Here is a 15,667-nt window from a genome sequence, read left to right on the forward strand (position 1 = left end):
AGGATTCCTTCCCAATATCCCATCTGTCCCTGCCCTCTGGCAGTGGGAAGCCATTCCCCTTGTCCTGTCCCTCCATCCCTTGGAAATGGTCTCTCTCCATCTTTCCTGTTGGCCCCTCCAGGCCCTGCAAGGCCACAGTTGGGTCCCCCCAAAGCTTCTCCTCTCCAGACTGAACAATCCCAGCTCTCCCAGCCTTCCCTCCCAGCAGAGCTGCTCCAGTCTCTGCCCATCCTGGGGCCTCCTCTGGGCTCTCCAGCAGCTCCATGTCCTTGCTGGGCTGGCCCCAGGGCTGGAGCAGCTCTGCAGGTAGGGTCTCACCTGGGGGGGCAGAGGGGCAGAATCCCCCTGTCCTGCCCTGCTGCCCACGCTGTGGGACCAGCCCAGGGCACGGGGGGTTTCTGGGCTGGGCCATGTCCAGCCTCTGCCCCACCAGCCCCCCAAGTCCTTCTCCCAGGGCTGCTCCATCTGCTCATCCCCAGCCTGGACTGATCCTGGGCGCTGTCCTGACCCAGCTCCAGCACAGCACTTGGTCTTGTTAAACCTCAGGAGATTCCCATGGGGAGTTTTGGGGGGTTTAAGGTTCTGAACCTAAACCAGCCTGTGGATGTAGCACTAAGGAAGGGCCAAGGAGAGGGAACAAGGTTGGACACAGGCACTGTGTGCCCCAGAACTTGCCTTTCCATATTCAGCTGTGACAGATGCCCTTTCCCTACCGCTCTGAATTCCTCTTCCTGCAGAGAAAACAAGCCATGAACAGACAAGACTTTCACAGACAGTCTAAAAAGCAGTTTTCAGGGTGTGAGGGGGAGGGTCAACAGCAGAAATCTGTTTATTTGGCACCTAAATATAGCCCAGTTAACTCAGCAAACATTTCTTCTCTACTATGTGCTATTTTGTCTGCATTTAGAGGCTGGAAGGAACCAGCTGCAGCATCACCATTTGATTACATTCACTGATGAGGAATTTGCTTTTGTTCCCCAGCAGAAATCTCTGTGGTGTGACCACTGTCCTGAGCCTTGGGGGTAAAAATAAGGTTTTCAGCTGGGGCCCCAGCAGTGAAGACGAGCTCTGCACTTCAGCCATGCCTGGCTCAGAACCAAGCCTCTCATAATCCAACAGGACACATCAGGTGGTTGCTTTGCCAGACTGGCCACAGGTTGATTAATTCTTTCATTCAACACCACCCAGATGCTGGTAAAAGAGAGGTTTCAACCCAGTGCCTTCACAGTGGAGGCTGCTGCAAAGAAAAGCCTTCTCACACAGTAACCAAAAATAACATTGGGCTTTTTGAGATTCTTGTTTAAAAAGCATTAAAACCCTACTGAGTATTTGGGAGGCGTCCGTTCTTCTTTTGTCACAGGATGGCATATTTGAAAACCTGTGGCATGTGCAGGACTGAAAACTTTTTTTTCATTAAGAAAGTTAGCATACATGAGGTTTAGGGCTACACAGAAGAGAACCACAAACAGTTTGGGTTGGGAGGGACCTCACAGCCCATGTCATTCCACCCCCTGCCATGGGCAGAGACACCTCCCACCAGCCCAGATTGCTCCAAGCCCTGTCCAACCTGGCCTGGGACACTCCCAGGGATGGGGCAGCCACAGCTTCTCTGCCCAACCTGTGCCAGGGCCTGCCACCCTCACAGGGAAGGATTCCTTCCCACTATCCCATCTGTCCCTGCCCTCTGGCAGTGGGAAGCCATTCCCCTTGTCCTGTCCCTCCATCCCTTGTCCCCAGTTCCTCTCCAGCTCTCTCAGAGTCCCTTGAGGCCCTGGAAGGGGCTCTCAGCAATATCCAAAGCCTTCTCTCTTCCAGGCTGCACCCCCAACTCTCTCAGCCTGTGTTAATAGGAGACGTACTAAATGCTGCATGAATGATGATCACTTAAACCCAACCCTGCCTGTTGAAGTTTTACCACACAGACAGATCCCTGTCTGTGCAGCACCCAATTTTCCCTTCAGATGAGTGCACAGACAATTGATTTTACTCCTCAGAAGCCGTCCCTACACAACAAATACTTTTTAAAAGCACAGGCCACAGGCAGAAGGACAGATTTTCACTCAATAAAAAGAACCATAGCACCACACATGTCTGCAATTCCCCTCCAGTGCTTTCACACTAATTTGCTGAGGTGGCTGCCTTTTACCCTTGATACATGTACTGCAGCAAAGTGCACTTGAGACAGCAAAGCAATCCCAGAGAAAATGGTGTCAAGGCACTGAACAGCTGTGCCTGTGCAATCTCAGCATCACCAACACGAACAGATTAAAAAAAACAGGCTTTTAGGTCTTCCAAAAACACACAGAGCTCAAGAGAGGTTTAAAAGAAGCAGATGATGTCGGTGGAAGGAAAAAGAAGTGCAAAGCAGTGTAAGGGGGAGGGATGGAGCAGTGAAGCATCCACAGGGGATGGTCAGGACTGGCAGCCCACGGTCCTGCCCTGCCTGTCCCCTGGTGACCCGGTGGCTGCAAACACCTGGCATTTCGGGGGGGATGGCCCCTCTCCTATTTCCACTGGGAAGTCAAACAGAGAGCACCAAGGCAATTCTGAAGCAGCCACAGAGCAAACAACCTGCCAGCAAAGCCAGCTTCTGTGCATTGTATGCTTCAGTGAAACTGATAAAAATTCCATTAAGAAGCTTGGGAGAAGCATGGAATATTATCTCCCCATGATACATCATTCCGTCAGTATGAACAGTCACCGAGTGTTTCAGCTGCTGACCAAGGAAATCAGGAGAGGCAGTGGAGCTGAAGGCTCCCCAGGAGCCATAACCTAAGCCTCAGAAGGCTCCGCCAGCATACATTAAAACTTCAAACCCCTGTAAAGATCCTCCCCTCCGGGCACTTCGCACAAGCTTTCCTATTGCACACAGCTAACCTGACCCTCTGCTTCACTTCAGGGCACGAGCCAGGTTGTCCCAGTCCCAGATCCCACAGCAACAGGGAACACCACCACACAGCTTTACATCTTGCCTGCTACATCTTCAGATATTTTGTATCAATTCAACAACTCTGCCACAATGTTCTGATGTTCTGGAATGTTGTTCAGCTGTATTTAAACTGGAGCTTTCTTCAGTACCCGCCCTGCAGCCCACATTTTTGTGCCCTCTAAATCCAGTGAGCTTCATCACATAATGTGACTCCAGCTTAAAATACCTGCCTGTCACAGACAGGAGCAAGACAGTTTTGTGGTGGAAAACACTGAAAAATGAGTGGGAAAAGGTTAAACCTGCAATTTAAAAGAGTTCTTCAGAGTTTGCAGGTGGAACTTCCAGTCAAAGCAAGGGCAGAGAAAAGAGCCACTGGGCCCCAGAGATGAAATATGAGTGACAGGGACTCCTGTTCCTGGCAGGTCCCCCATGTGTTTGTCCCCACCGTGCTGAAGGGGCAGCCCCACTCTCTATGGAAGCTTTTCCACTTGTCCCTGCAGACACTGGGATAATGCCTTAACCTGGCTTTATATACGCCAAGGGGTGCTCTGAACACCAGGCTAGTGGTTTTCCTATTTGAATATTTTTGGCTTTCAAATAAAAAAATAAATTTAAAAAAAAACTCAGAACACCTGTTTTGTCTGTGCAAGAATAGTGGCACAAAACCAAAAAACTGAGATTCCTTTGGTGAGCTCATTTTGGAGTTGTTTTCCCTACCTAAACAATGTTAAACAGTCATCCTTGCACAAAGCCCAAAGGAAAGAAGAAAATGGGGATTTATGAAGGAAGCAATAATTTGTTCCTAGACATGGACAGCACATGCTCTTGAAGTACCTGCCCTGGCGGCTGATGAGAAGGTAAAAACACCTGGAAAGCAGAAGATGGAGAAGCTGCATCCAGCAGGAGAGCAGCAGAGGTGGGGTTGCCACTAAAGAGAGCCCAGTGTCCCTCTTCCCAGCCCCAAATCCCCAGGAAGCAGCGGTGGCATAGGGAATGTACCTGTGCTGGCAACCCCTGCCCATGTGCTGGAATTCCAGCTTGCCCTGCCTGCAGAAAACCCTCCTGCAGGCACACCAATAAATCCAGCAAGAGAAGGAGGGAAGTGAGAGGAATGTCAGCATTCCCTTGGGAATCTGCAAATGGAAGGCTGTTGGGCTGGAACACAGCATCCACCTGGAACAGATCTGTCAGAAAAAGGCCACGAGAGCTCCTCCTGCCAGGATACCTGTCAGATCACTTTGGAAGCAGCAAAATCAGGGAGCTGCACCACCTGCATCCCTCCTCCAAGCAGAAGCACCGCGGAACTTCAACCACAAGCCCAACTTCCTCCCAGGGCTGAGACAGGGGAAGGTCGGTAAGAGCAGAGTATCTCCTCACTCCAGCTCTGTCCAGGAGCTCATTACCGTGGTACCGAGTCCCTCCATGCGTGGGTGCAGGGCTAACAGAGCGAAGCCATCTCCTCTGCATGCCCCATCGGCCCCACCCGGCAGAGCATGGAGCAATCAGGTGTCTGACAAGTATGAGATGTGTTGGCCCCTTTGTGCGTTTGCTGTCTCAGCAGCATTTAAATGTGCAAAGAGGTGAGGCAAACATGGAGACAGCATACACGCCACCCCCCCCCCCGCCCCCCTACTGGTTTGGAAATATCTCCCAGGTTGAGAGGCACAGCCCCATCCCAGAGCTCAGAGAGGAGTTCTGCAGGGAGGCATACACACCCCACCGTGTTTCTACCTGAGATCCGTCCTGCTCCCTTGCCTGGACCTCCCCACCACTGAGCCATGGCTGTTGTCTGGTCTGCAATTAGGACAATGCCAAACACTACCAGGGAGGTGCTGGAGCAGCACTCCATCAAACAGGGCACAAAGGCACCGAGGCCCTGCAGGATGTCACTCAGCCATCACAGAGGGGCATTTTGTCAATACAGCTCAAAGTCACTGTCCCTGCAGGGTCTGACACTGCAAGGAGCCCCTCCCCTTGCTCCCGTTCACAGCAAGGGGTTCCTGCTACAGTAATGCCCCATGACGTGCAATTCAAATCCCAGCTTTTAACAATTTCAAGGTACATCCATTCCTCTCTCCACGCCTGGACCAGAACCTGACCTTTAAGTAAGGAACTCCTGTCCTTGCCCCTGCTCCAGGTTGGACCTATCCAGAGACTGCAGACCCTTAGGGACTCCCTGCTCCAGGTGGAGTCTTATCCACAGGCCATTCTCCCCAGGGGTTTCCCGCTGTGGCATACACTTCTTTATCCACAGCCACGGTCACTCTGTTCCAGCAAGGCCTTTCTCCACATGCCACAACACCCATCCCTGCTCCAACAATGCCTGACCCACAGGCACAGACCCCCCAGGAGGGAACCTGCTCAAACATGGCCCTAACCCTGGCCTCGGTCCCTCCAGGGGTGCACCAGCCCTGCCCCAAGTTCATCCATGGCCATGTGCTTTGAGGCGCTCCACCACGACCTCATGCACAGCCACTGATGTTTCCAGGTGTGTCTGCTCCAGCATGGACTCACCCTTGGGCCACAATCCCTTTGGAGATACACCTGCGGAGGCACTGACACAGCCATGGCCACAGCTCAGAGCTCAGGACCTGCTCCAGGTGTAACCCCAGCCAAAACCAAGAACCACCCGCTCGCACCTCCCAACCCAGCTGGGGTGGGGGAGAGAATCAGAAGGGTAAAATGGGCTGATATAAAGAAAATTCAACAAGCAAAGCAAAAGCCACAAGGAATTCATTCCACACTTCCCACGGGCAGGTAGGTGTCCAGCCACTCCCAGGAAAGCAGGGCTCCACCACCCATGAAGGGGAATTGGAAAGACAAATGCCATCACTCCAAACATCTCTCCCTTCCTCCAGCTTTATATGCTGAGCACAACATGGGACATCCCTTGGGCAGTTGGGACCAGCTGTCCCAGCTGTGTCCCCTTCCAGTTTCTTGTGTACCCTGAGCCTGCTCATGGTGGGCTCAGGAGCAGAAACGCCTTGGCTCTGTGTTGGATAAGGAAAACAGCACAAATCCAAAACAAAGACCCAGGGCAGCAACAGTGAAGCAAATGACCTCCATCCCAGCCAAACCCAGCACAACAGCGACAGAGAGAACCAGCCACTCTCCTTGTGTCCCTCTTTGGTGCTGGGACAGGGGAGGGATGTACATGATCCATCTGTTGGCTGAGCTAAGCAAGGTGCAAGCAGCCAACACCACAGAATTGCTGTTTGCCCAACAGGAGGCCCAGGGGATGTCACACCTGATCAGTCACACCTGATTTGTACCAACTGGCACACCAAAAAAGCTGGATTGGCAGAAAAATCCAGCCTCCTGTGGGATCTTGTGCTCCTGTCACTGGAGGTTCTCTACCTCTTGATGTACTCAAGAAACAAGGCAGGATTTTTAGGGAGATGTGAAGTCGGATGGGACAGCTTTGTAGAAGGAAGAGCTTTGGTGCTGAGAGGGAATAACCAACACCCTTGGGAAGGGAGGAAAATCTTGGGCAGGAGAAGGAGTAGAACAAGATGCTCAGGAAAGTAATCAAGGGCTCAGAAGAAAAGGGAGAAGAGGATGGAACTCCAGCCTCCACACCCTCTGGAGCAGGGATCCAGCTGCCCAGTCCCAAGCAGCAGGAGCGAGCTGTGGCACAGCCCCTCCTGGCATTTCTCAGCAGTCAAAATCCCCTGCTCCACTCACTGAATACACATACCCAGCCCCAAAGCACAGGAGCTGCTGAAGGATGTTTATCTCCTCTAGGGGACCATGTTCACTGTTACACCTCACACATAACCCCCATCCCAGACTTGCATTAATATAAACAACAGTGACATTTCAAGGCAAAGAGGCAGAGTTGGTAATTCCTGATTTCCAGAATGCCCCATCTTCCATTTTACCCAAAGGAATTTCTCAGGTGTTTAGGAGCCCCGATTTTGAAAGCATCTGTAGCCGGAGGTAGCTATTGTTTCCAACAAGCCCCAAAGTACAGCTGAGTGGCATTACCTGCATCACATCTGCTTTATCTACACCTTTCTGAAGTGCTTGGCCACTGCCCCGATGTGCTGCTGCGAGTCACAGGGCCATTGATTTCCTCTATTCATCAGAAATGTCACCCACCACGAGAAGTTATTTTCCTCATTTAGCCTGTGCAATACAAGAGCGCTAATGAATTCCTCTCACCCGCTGGATCTCTGCACACAAATGACATCAAATGGGCAGTTTAAATCCTAACAGGCACTGACAGATCCCAGGCACCCACTTGCACTGGGGGCTGGGAACAATGGGTTCAGATTTCCATCACACCCAGGGCACCAGATATTTACTCCTTTGCTCCTCAATCTGAATGACCCTCTGTGGTCACAGAAACCAACAGCATCGACATGAAACCACAGACCGCTTTGGATTTTAAAAGGACCTTAAAAATTATCTCATTCAAACTCCTCTGCTCTGGGCAGCAACACCTTCCACTAGACTAGAATGCAATCCCAGAGTCCTGCCAGTACTGCAAAAAATTCCATATAGTCCACTGATACTGAAACCTGATTGTTTTCTATCCTAATAAATGTGTATTAGGATTGATGCAATACTCCCCTACGTGCATTAAATATATACATGTCATTACTTATATCCCTTGCACCTGAGATACCACATTTAACACAAACTATCACACAACGTATTTACAAGTCTCCAGTTTAATTTTCAGTCACCTCAAACAGCTCCATTATGATTTTGCCTGTTTGTTCACATCACCGCCACACAGAACATTAAACAAGAGAACAAAACGAGCTGCCCTGGCCTGGGTAGTTCCCAAGCCCACATCACAGACCCAGTGCACAGCTTTCCTGACAGTTTGTGTGTTTAGCAGGAAACACGTCCAAGGAATATGCTCACAAAATGAATCAAAAAAGGCAATTTTGGGCAAAGAAACCCCACTCCGGGCAGGGAAAATGCTGCACCCTGACAAGGGGCCTTTTTTTCAGTGATACCCTACTTCAAGTTTGCTCCTAACACACAAGCCCCAACCATCCAAATACCCCAACCCTACTTTCTGAAGTCTGACAGCCCATTCTCTACTCTGAAGGCAGGCCCCAGCGTTCAAGTTTGGCTCTCCCTGCTCAGGCGCCAGTTTCCAAGGAAACCAGTGACTGCAGGAGCACTGCAAAACACGAGTGCCGCGCTCTCGGTTTCCCAAGTACACTGGAGCCCTCTCCGCGACACAAACGCTTCCAGGCAGGTGCTTTCCCACCGTTTCGGAAACAGCTGGATACCATTTCCCACGTTCAGGATGGCAGGATACACAGCACGTGCCCAAGTGGTTTGCACACTTACTACCCCCCACTTTCTGTAGACACTAAGAAGGAGAAAGGAATTATTTTCATGGTTTAGGCTCCAAAGAAGCAACAAATACTTTTGTTTTTTCCTGTTCTATCAGCCCTTCAAAACAAAAGCTACACAGAACATGAATGTCAGGGACTTCTCTGCCTGCACATACCCCTTAGAAATGACAAAGCAGCAGATGATAAACATTTCTAGAGTTATCCTCTATGCTGACACTTAGGCAAATATTTTGGCCTTGTGAAAAGCCAAAGCAAACAAATACCAGCAGCACGGGCAGTAAGGACTATCAGTCATGTCAGTAAGTGGCCTTTAAACAGCCATCACCTCTAGCTCAGCTTTCCAGGAGCCCTTCCCTTAGGATGAGGTTCGTATTCAATGATTTCTGAACTCAGTACCTATCCCGAGCAGGAAACCCAAAGAATTTGATACATATCAAGTCACTGTGTCCTTTTTAATACTCTAAATGTGCAATTTTTTTCCCCTTGACTCCTATTCTGCATCTGGTGCTCAGCAAGTTGGGGTTCAGCAGAGGCAGCTGGCTGGGTGAATCCTGTGCTACTACACACATTTCCGCTCGGCATCAGCACTCTGATCTGGCTTTTGACTACTGTTATTAATTTCAGACATGTAAGATCCATCCTGTGTTTAGGAACTGGATGCTAAAGCTCAGCAATGCTTTCACAGAGAGTCTGGAGACAAGGAATTTGTGTCCATGGCCTGGGCTCTCCTGTGGTTGCATTTTCAAACTACCCAACTACAGTATTCATAAACATAGCTCTGAATGTAATACAGGGAAGAGCAATACAGATAATTGTTCCAGAAAAGTTAATTGTGTAGAAAATTAAATTTATGGAGCTGGATTACAATTTTAAAAAATAGTTTCTATGCTAATTACCACCTTCATTAAAGTGCTATCGGTGTGCTCAATGCTATATTGGTGAATAGTTTTGTTTTGCATATAACCACCATGAAAATGTCAATGCAGGTTGTGAACAGAACTCCGCTGCTTTAAAAGATAGTTTATTGACAGCACACTAATAAAATTAGTGTCCAAAAGCAGCAGACATCCAGGGAAGTCTTTTGCTTGCTGCTGAGCAGAACTAAGGATAACTGAGACTGCAGGGACAAATCTTGCAACTAAACTCAGGAATGCAGGAGCCAGACAGAAAAGGATAAAACAAGTCCGTGGGTTTAATAGCTTTGCCCAGTGAACTGGTTTTTTTACCGTCCTCTGAATGAAACCCTCTGGTCCTTAAGAGTTTACTTTCAGCATAAACACTCCCTGTCTACAGGGACAGAGGGGTGTTGAGAGGTGACACTGCTTCCAGCAGAGAGAAATCTTAGTCCTCTGCATAGCAACTGAACACCGCGCAGTTATCCCTTACCACCACTAGTAACCCAACCTCAGAAGGTTATTACACATTACACAAAGAGCCAGACTACCAGCAACGTCCCTCTTGCCACTCCACTGAAGCAGCTCAGAGCCTCAGCCAGTGTGCAGAGGGAAGCCCATCCACCACCACAGCCCTGTCAAGACAGAGGAAAACCACACCTGAATTACTGTGTGTTCAAACTTAAGGAGCAGAACATCCCTCACAGTAAAACTCACCCCCAGCAGGTGTCCCACCAGTGGGGAGACACTGCACAGCACCACTGGACACACAGCAGGGAAGTCCCGACCCCCAAAATCCTGCACATCAGAAACCTCGCGACACCGCTGATGCTTCATCAAGAATTAGCTGATCCTACATTCAGATGGGTTCAACATCAGATCACAGAGCACAGAAAAGCAACCACAGCACGCAGTAACTCTCAAATGATAAATGCATTTCAATTAATTGCTCACTGGACACATCAGAGCGAATTACATCTTGACATCAAAAACAAAAAATGAAGCCTTCACCACTACCTCTACTACAGCTCCACTGCTTTTGGTGAGATGTTTTCTGCACCAAACCAGAAAGCAACAGGACTAAAAAGGCCACCACAATCCACGTTCCAGTCCCACATTCCAGGGAGCCACCACTGTCAGGATGCCTCAGCTCCTCACCACCAGCCCTTCAGCCACCACTGGTTACATTCTGTACCAACCATCCTCCAAACTTTCAGAAAGAAGAGAGAGTGTGGTTTAAGACAAGAGGGGTTTGCCTTGCTCTGGAGGCTTTTTCAGAACTACAGTTTGAGAGCCTTAAATAATGAATTATTATCTTAATTAATACACACCATTGACAAACACCAGCAGCTCGTTTTATGCAAACACTCTAAATATGAAGTGCTTTTCAAGTATTCCTGAGGGGTTTTATGACTATTATGATCACTTAAAAATACGCCTCAAGCCTACAGAAGATGTGCACTTTTGCCTTCAAAAACCAATTTGGCCATTACAGGGATTTTATTAAATCCCTTATATGTCTGTTGTACTTTCCCTAAGGTTATGCAACCAAATACTTTACACTGCTTAAACCAGACCTCTTAAATACAACTCACAGGCTGCTCCTCCCCTCACAAACCAATCTCTGGGAGTGTGGCAGGTTCCCCTACTTTACATTCTAACTCTGTTAACTCCCCAAAACAAGTAGATTTTCTTATTCAGTGTTTCCTACAAACCACAAGGCATTTTGTCGCTTTTTGTGTCACACCACCTCATCCAAGAGATCAGGCCCCTCACACTCACCATCTCTCTGCTTCTAAATTCTTTTTTTCCTTTCCGGGTGTCCTAGTTCAGCAGGAGGGACCAGCTAACCCTGTGTGGGGGTGATCAAAGCTGTGTATTCTACCCCCTCTATTCATTCCCCAAGGACAATGGGCCATTAGCAGCAGCTGCCCAGGGAGCCATTATCACTTCACACCCAGCCTGAGGGGGCGGAGCTGCCAATGGGCCATCAACAGTTCAACACCCCCTGGCTCCCAGAGTTAATCACCCATTGTGTGAGTCCCCGCCCAGGGGGAGGGACTGGGTGCTCCCTGAGGGTACATAAGTGGGGGGTAAGAAGACCTTTGGGAACTTCTCCTTGGATCCAGAGGAGCAGCAGGACCTTGACAGGAGGAGATCACCGCTCTCGTCCAGACCACAGCCCTTGCCTGCACCAACAGGTTTTTCTTTTCCTTTTGCTCTGGACTTGGGGGAACCACAGGGGTCTCAGCACAAGGGCAAACAAACCCCCTTGGGTTTGTGCCCCAGGACACTGGGTTATACTGCTGGGGTTTGTGAGTTGAAAGCAATTTCCCTTTTGTGTCAGTGTTGTTATTGTAATATTATTATTAAATTTTAGCTCTGACTTATAATCTCTCTTGTGGTGAGTTCATTTCCCCTGCTGGTTCGCCTTTAAACCAGCACACTGGAGAAGAAAATATCCTGATTACACAAACTTCCAAAAAAGCAAACAGCCATCACCTATCCCTGAAAAAACCAGGCTGTTACAATTAAAGTCCTGGGTATTTTCCCATGGCAAGTACCACATAAGGAAAGGGAAGAGCTGAAGCTTGGTAGTTAAAAAGGCTTTCCTTTGGTTGGCTGCTCTGTAAAATTTTAATTGGAAGAGCAGGTAGTACAAACTCACAGGATTCTTCCCATGCTGACAGGCTGTCAGCAGCCAGGACAGACCCTGGGAGAGGTCAAAGGTGTGAAAAAAACAAACAAGAGCAGCAATTTTAGAAAATGAACAGGAGATAAAGGTTTGTCACAGCATTTTTCTACACAGAAAACCACACACAGTCTGTGCCCTCTTTGTCACTTTTTGCAAGTTGTTTCTTTTTTCAGGTGGGAAAGAAAGCAAACCACTTTTTTTTTCAAAAACTGGCTTCTAGTTCCTTGAAGAGGAAGACTGACAAAGATGCCAATGCCTGCCTTCTCTCGCCAGCCTTGTAAGTTGAAAGAAAATGGCAGGACATGTCCCTCCACAGATTTTTAGCTATAAACGCCTCATGTGAACCCACAATGTCCCATTTCACTTTTCAGTAAGTTTCAAAGGCAACACAAGCCCAATTCTGCAACAGCAACTCAAACTCTCATAGCTCTGAAACAGCTGCATTTTTTTAAACTGTATGTACCTTAAATGAAAAGGTTTCTGTGGAAGGTAAGACCTTGCAGCAAACTTAATTATATATTTCCAAATGAGGCAATTAAGTTCACTTCCACATTTTCAATGCCATTCATAGAATCACAGACCAATCTGGGTTGGAATGGACATTAGAGTTCATCCCATTCCACTCCCTGCCATGGGCAGGGACACCTCCCACCAGCCCGGGTTGCTCCAAGCCCTGTTCAACCTGGCCTTGGACACTCCTAGGGATGGGGCAGCCACAGCTTCTCTGCCCAACCTGTGTCAGGGCCTGCCCACCTTCACAGGGAAGAATTCCTTCCCAACATTTGTTCTAACCCTGCCCTCTGGCAATGGGAAGCCATTCCTCTTTGTCCTGGCACTCCAGTGTCTCTCCATCCTTCTTTCAGGCTCCCTTCAAGTACCAGAGTTGGTCACCACCAAACTGCAAAAAGAACCCCACAGGTTACTCTAGAATCACTCAGTTTGGAAAAGCCCTCTAAGATCAAGTCTAACCCAGCATTGCCAAGCCCACCATCAAACCACGGCCCCAGGTGCCACATCCACCTTTCTTCTGAGCACTTTTTGGTGGCCTCAAGGGCTGGATGCTGCTGCCTCAACCCTCACTGAGGTTCAGCATGAGGAGGGGGAGATGAGCCAGCCCTTCTTAGCTTGTTTGGGCAGTTGTGCCTCCAGCTCCTCTGCCCCTTACCCAGCACACAGAGCTACCTCACCCCCAGGCTCTGAGGGACACAGGGCAGTGAACCCTTCCCAGAGCCACATACACTCCTGAAGCCATCAACAAGCCTCTTTTTGTGGAATCAGAGTGCTTTGCGTTGGAAGGGACCTGAAACACCACCCAATGCCACCCGCTGCCATGGGCACGGACACCTTCCATAGTCCAGGTTGCTCCAAGCCCTGTCCAACCTGGCCCTGGACATAATTAGGATTCACAGCCACAAGTTGACTGAAATACTGTAAATATTCTGAGTATTGACCAGGGAAGGTGGACACCAAACACTCCCTCAGTGCCACACCCCCGGGCAGGCTGCAGGGAGGCATTTACACTGGGAATAGCGACAATTCCAGCTGGAAAACGCCAGTCCAAGGCTTGGGTAGGATTCCTACATGTTTCCCCGCCTACAGCAGAGGCTCCCAGACCTGTGGCTCTGCCCTGGGCAGCTCCAGCCCCACTCTGAGGTCACCAAGGGGCAAATAGGCAGAGAAATCAGTATTTTGTGTGTGTTTGAGAGGGAGTTAAAGCTTTATACCATCTTGGTGTTCTCCTGGCACCACACACTGTGGGTGTTGGGTGGGTTTGGTTCCCCCTCACCCCACACACTGTGGGGGGCTTGGTGCCTCCTCACCCCATATACTGTGGGGGGGTTTGGGTGGGTTTGGTGCCCCCTCACCCCACACACTGTGGGGGATTTGGTTCCTTGTCACCCCACACACTGTGGGGGGTTTGGTTCCCTTCACCCCCAGGTTTGGTTCCTTGTCACCCCACACACTTTGGGGGGTTTTGGCCCCCCTTGTCCCACACACTGTGAGGGGTTTGGGTCCCTCTCACCCCACACAATGTAGGTGTTGGGTGGGTCTGGTGCCCCCTCGCTGCACACAATGTAGGTGTTGGGTGGGTCTGGTGCCCCCTCGCTGCACACAACGTAGGTGTTGGGTGGGTCTGGTGCCCCCTCGCCCCACACACTATGGGGGCCGCTGAGGGGGTTCGCTCCGCTGCCCGCCGACCCCTCACAGCCCTTTGAATACGCGGCGAGTCGCCTTAAAAGGGCAAAACATCTGCGGAGAAAGGCGGCGGGAGTGGGGATGGGAATGGGCACGGGGGTGAGAGGGAATGGGAATGAGGGGAATGGGAGCGGGAACGAGGGGACGGAGCGGCAGCCCCGCAGGCCCGGCCATGGCGGCCACTCTGAGCGCGGGCAGCGGCCGGACAGGCCATGGCGGCGGGGAGGGCTCGGGCCGGGGACGAGGGGACACAGCGGGACAGCGACGGGACAGCGACCGGGAGGGCGCCGGAGAGCAATGGGGCACACCGAGGCAACACTGGGACACACCGGCATAGCAATGAGACACAGCAATGAAACGCACCGGGACCCCGACCGGGAGGGCACGGGGAGAGTACGGGGACGCACTGAGACAGCACCGAAGAGCACTGGGGCAAACCAGGGCAGCAGCGGGACCCCGACCGAGGCGGCACCAGAGAGCAATGGGACACACCTGGACGGCACCAGAGAATAACGAGAAACACCTGGACAGCACTGGGCCACCGGTCCTGTGCCTCGCCATCCCCACCCAGAGCAGCACCGGGACAGCAATGGGACACAGGCCATGTGCCCTCCATCCCTGCCAGGGACACACCGGCACACCCGGGCTCCCCACGCGGGGGCCGGGGATGCAGCGGCCGCCCCGCACGCACACACGGCACACACACGGAGCACACACGCACCCACCCGAGTGCCAGGACAGCTCCGGGATCCTCCGGCGCTCCCAGCTATGCCCCCGAGGCAGGTGCCGGCCGCAGGGCAGGAGGCTGTGCCGGCCGCCAGGAGTTCGTGCGGCGCCTGCATATGTGCCCAGCACCGCCAGTACCTCCGTCCTCCTCCTTTTCTGTCCCTGGAGGAGCGCTGAGCCAAAGGCACGGCGGTTTATTGGCCAGGAAAAGGCACTGAGCGCAGGCAGCAAACCCACTCCCGCGAGGGCTCCATTTCTCCATTATTGCTCTAATTGCCCTAATCTCCGGCAGGTGTGAAACCGGGGCAGCGCCGGGAGCGGAGGATCCCCACAACTTTGCCTGCCCGCCCCCAGCACACCCTCCACCGGACCAGAACAGACTGCACGGAGCCCCCGCCGCTGCCAAACGCCACTGCCCAAAACGCCAGCACCGCCCAAGCACAGGAGGCTGCCGGAGAGCCGGCACAGCATCCCATCGGGCACCAAGATTCCCTTCTGGCATGTCCCCCTGCGGAACCGCGGAGCGACCCCCGGGTTTGTCCTGTCCCCTCCCGCAGCGGTGAAGCCCCTGAGCCCGCGATCCGCTCCGGTCCAGCCCCGGCGGCATCAGGACTGCCAGCGACCCGGCGGGACGGGGGCGAGGGTGCCCCTCTCCTCGCAGCCCGGCGCCACCAGGACTCCCAGCTACGCGGCGGGACGGGGGACGAGGGTGTCCCTCTCCTCGCAGCCCGGCGCTCGCTCCTGCCACACGTGCCCCCGCAAACCTGGTGCTCGCAACTTTCCCACCCCGCGGGGCCGCCCCGGAGGATGCGAGATGCGGGGCCGCTCCGTACCCCCCGCGCCCCACTCCTCGCCCGGGGATGAAGGGGAACGCAGGGACAGGGGCGGCAGCGAGGGGAAAGGGGTG

The 15,667-nt window shown here is 51.8% G+C and overlaps 1 protein-coding gene across 3 annotated transcripts in view; it reads right to left on the bottom strand.

Annotated features, from left to right (window-relative positions):
* The window catches only part of PRKG1 (protein kinase cGMP-dependent 1), a 341,078-nt gene that overhangs the window by 295,218 nt on the left and 30,193 nt on the right, over positions 1-15,667 (bottom strand). The gene's annotated exons all lie outside the window — the stretch shown is intronic.

The sequence above is a fragment of the Pithys albifrons genome, chromosome 9, assembly GCF_047495875.1.
Source record: "Pithys albifrons albifrons isolate INPA30051 chromosome 9, PitAlb_v1, whole genome shotgun sequence".
NCBI classification, from domain to species: domain Eukaryota; kingdom Metazoa; phylum Chordata; class Aves; order Passeriformes; family Thamnophilidae; genus Pithys; species Pithys albifrons.